This window comes from Octopus sinensis, linkage group LG29 (assembly GCF_006345805.1).
Source record: "Octopus sinensis linkage group LG29, ASM634580v1, whole genome shotgun sequence".
Lineage (NCBI taxonomy): Eukaryota > Metazoa > Mollusca > Cephalopoda > Octopoda > Octopodidae > Octopus > Octopus sinensis.
In genome coordinates, this window is record NC_043025.1 from 395805 (window position 1) to 400125 (window position 4321).

A 4321-nucleotide genomic window follows, 5' to 3' on the forward strand; every position below is an offset into this window, starting at 1 on the left:
CGTTGTGTGGGGGGATGTGTCTGTTGTGTAAATGTAAGTTACTCTGTGTGTGTGTGTGCGTGTGAGTGTATGTGCGTGTGTACACGTGTGTATATGTATGTGCGTGTGTATTTTGTGTGTGCATGTGTGTGTGCGTGTGTATGTTTGTATGTGTGTGAGAACGTTGGGTTGTGTGGGGAAGTATATGTGCGATTTTTTGCGCGTGTATGTGGGTGAGCGTGTGTATTTGTGTGTAGTTGTGTGTGCGTGTGTATATGTGAGTATATGTAAGCGGGTGTGGATACGTGTATGCGAGGGGTTGTGAGTGTTAGGTATGTGTGCATTCATGTGCGTGTGTGCGCGTGCGATGGCGTGCGCATGTGCGTGTGTGTGTATGTGCGCCTATATGTGTATGCGTATATGTATGTGTGTGCGTATATGTATGTTTGTGTATGAGTTTTTGTATCCGTGTGTGCGTAGGGTTGTGTGTGGCGTTTGTGTAGGGGCATATGTGCGTCCCTGTGTGTATGTGCGTGCGTGTGCTTACGTGCGTGTGTGCGTGTATATGCGTGTGTGTATTAGGTTGTCAAGAAAGTTCTTGCGGTTTTTAGTCTTTAAATTCAGATGCACATATCTCGGTTCAAACAAAACTTTATTAATTGAATTAGACACCATCAGAATCAACCCACTTTTGCCAAGATTTTTTTATGCCAGTAGCGTAAAATCCTGTGTTCTGGTGGTGATGAAGTTGTTGAAAGCATGTTTGGCATTGTCTTGGCTTTTGAAGTATTTCTCACATAGGAAGTTGTCGAGATGCTTGAAAAAGTGGTAGTCGGTAGACGAGAGGTCTGGTGAGTATGGGGGATGAGGCAGAGTTTCGTAACCCAATTTGTTAAACTTCTGCAGGGTCAGCTGTGCGACGTGCGGCCAAGAGTTGTCGTGGAAAAGAATTGGTCCTTTTCTATTGACAAATGCTGGCTGTGATTATCGGAGTTTCTTATGTATTTCATCCATTTGCTGAGAGTACATCTCCGCTGTAATGGTTTCGTCTGGATCCAAAAAGCTGTGATGGAGGAGACCGGCCATAGACCATCAAACAGTCACCATGGCCTTCTTTTGGTACAACTTTGGCTTCGGGAATTGCCGTGGGGCTTCTTCGGCGTCCAACCACTGAGCTGAGCGTCGCCGGTTGTCGTAAAGAATCCACTTTTCATCGCGTTGATGGTGAGTGAAAGATAGTGTCTAAAGGTGAGGCTTCGTCTCATGATTTTGAAGAGGAGACCAGATCTTTTGGCCAGGATGTCAACCTCCGTGCTGTAAGCGAGAATGCCCTTCAACTGTATCACTTTTCTTGGCAAGCCTACTGTGAGCTCTCCTACCTGTCTTTTGGTGATCACCTCATCCCATCTACCTTTGGAGTCAAACAGAGTGACTCACTTGGTCCTTCTCTATTCACATTGGGTATTGGCAATGTTACCAAGATGATAGCCGACCTAGACTTAACTGTCTGGTACCTCGATGACGCTTGTTTGGAAGGCTCTCCTGACGAGTTGTTTGCAACTGGGAGGGCAATGAACGAGGAACTTGGTTGTAGGAACCTTGCATTTGTTGATTGCCCCTCGTTCTATCGTGGTTCATCCTTCGTCAGCCAGAGGCTATAGCAGAAGACTCCTGCTCGTGTTTCCAAGCAGTGGAACTGAACCCAGAAACATGTCGTTGGGGAGCAATCTCCTTACCATATAGTCACACATATATAAAACACACATATGCACACGCATACACAAACGCAAACATACACACGCAGACACACATATGTGAAACATGTGTGATCAATAGTTGTGCATTTGCTTAGTCCATCAATTGACATCTTTTATGGCCAAGTTGCACTCAATCATTTGGTAAAGAGTAAAGGAAACCATTTAGGGGTGGCATAACAGTCTAAAGCTTTTCAAGGTGGTACCTCAGTACCGTCTAAATAGACTGGGACTAAAAGTAAAAAAATTATAAAACGAATTTGCACTTACTTCTATTTATTTCAGTGTAAATGTCACCATCGAGGCGACTCAAACTTGCATGGGTATGGTTATAGGTTGACATGTAGCAAGCTTTCAAATGAAAGGTGTAGTCAAACGATTGACAGTTTGGTATTGCTTCACAAATGTAGAAACACTGCGTATAATTAACACCATACGTGACACCCAAAGTATTGCCACCAGAAATGTAACCGTTGTAAACAAAATCCACCGGACATTTTCCTGAAAGAATAAAATATAAATGAACGTTTTGGTTCGGTTTTCGTAATTGCGGTGGGCTGCTTTTATGGTGAAGTGTTTTATTGATTTAGATTAATGAGAAATAATAAGTATATAAAAATATTGGGTAAAGATATAATAATAACGATAATAATGATAATAATAATGATAATAATAATGATAATAATAATGATAATAATGATAATAATTATGATAATAATATTAATAATAGTAAAAATAATAATATTAATAATAGTAAAAAAAAAAAAAAAATAATAATAATAATAATAATGATAATAATAATAATAATAATAATAATAAATAAATAACATCCAAAACAAAATACAAAAAATGAAAAAAAGATCTGTCGATTATTAATGAAATCAGCAAACAATCAACGCTACTGAGCAACAAAAAGAAAACAAAAATACTCCGCAAATATAACATCACGGAAAAAGATTTACCTGAGATAAAAGAAAAGCTGAAGCAAGATATCCTTGCCAAAGCACAAGAATCCGCCGGTATGAAAAACGCCAGCGCTTCTTTGAACAAAACAAAAAGTTCAACTCCAACCCCAAAAAGTACCAAGAACTAGGCAAAAATAAAATAGAAATAACTGCAGCATCAGCGGCAGAAGAAGTGGAAGAATTCTGGAGAGAAATATGGTCGGCGAACGAACCACCAAAAAAAAGAGTATGAAAACAACAAACTCAGCATCTGAGCAACTTTGGACCCCCATAACAACCGAAGAGGTCACCCAGGCACTGCAAAGACTAAGCAACTGGAAGGCACCTGGGCATGACAAGATCCCCAACTTCTGGTTGAAATATCTAACAGGAATGCACAAAAAGCTGGCTGAAAACTTTAACAACATACTAGCAGAGCCAGAGACAATGCCTGAATGGCTCACGAAGGGGAAAACCATCTTAATTCCCAAATCAAATGAGACAGCAAAACCAGAAAACTACAGATCAATAACCTGTCTCCCTACTATGTACAAGGCATTTACTGCAGTGATATCGCAAAGGCTGAACAAGCACCTGAACGAAAACAAACTGTTTCCAGAAGAGCGGAAAGGATGCCGCAAAGGCTCATATGGCTGTAAAGATCAACTAATGATTAATAAAGCCATAACTGAAGACAGCCACAGAAAGAAGAAAGGCCTCAGTATGGCCTGGATCGACTACAAAAAGGCGTTTGATAGCATCCCCCCACACATGGATCCTCGAAACACTAGCCATTAACAAAGTAGCACCAATAATTATAAAATTCATAGGCACTCTATGAATAAATGGCAAACAGTCCTACACCTCCAAACAAAAGAGAGACTCATGAAAACCAAAGACTTCCCCATTAGAAAAGGAATATTCCAGGGAGACACGCTCTCTCCACTCCTTTTCTGCTTTGCACTGTCACCTCTATCTGATATGCTAAATAGAACTGGATGCGGATATAAATGTTACGGCAAAACGATCAGCCACCTTTTATATATGGATGACCTAAAACTATACGCTGCAAATGACAAACAGCTGGAAATACTATTAAAGACAGTTCATGGATTTACCAAAGAAATAGATATGAAATTTGGATTAGAAAAATGCGCCAAAGTAACCATGAAAAAAGGAAAACTAGTTAAGAGTAGCAACATCACACTAGATAAAACCAATGAAATAAAAGAATTAGACCAAAGCCAAACTTACAAATACTTAGGAATCCATGAACTAGATAAGACACAACACACACAAATGAAAGAGAAAATAAAAAACGAATATTATAGACGAGTTAGATCAATACTAAAAACAGAGCTCAATGCTAAAAACAAGATAATAGGTATCAACACTTTAGCTGTCCCAGTTATAAGTTACAGCTACAATATCCTTAACTGGACACGAAATGAACTGTCCAAAATAGATAGGAAAACAAGAAAAATAATGACAGGATCTAGGATGCATCACCCAAAATCTGACATAGAAAGACTATATATACAACGTATAGAAGGTGGTAGAGGCCTTATACAACTGGAAAACTACTATAAAATAACCACCATAGGACTGCAAAAATATCTACTTCAGAAGGAAGGAAAACTGATA

The 4321-nt window shown here is 39.4% G+C and overlaps 1 long non-coding RNA gene across 1 annotated transcript in view; it reads right to left on the minus strand.

Annotated features, from left to right (window-relative positions):
• LOC118768457 overlaps positions 1-2047 on the minus strand; it is a 10507-nt gene extending 8460 nt beyond the window's left edge. Inside the window, exon 1 of the long non-coding RNA XR_005004303.1 lies at positions 2004-2047. This is a non-coding gene — a long non-coding RNA (uncharacterized LOC118768457). The remainder of the gene's footprint in view (positions 1-2003) is intronic.
• Between the last annotated feature and the right edge of the window lie 2274 nt (positions 2048-4321).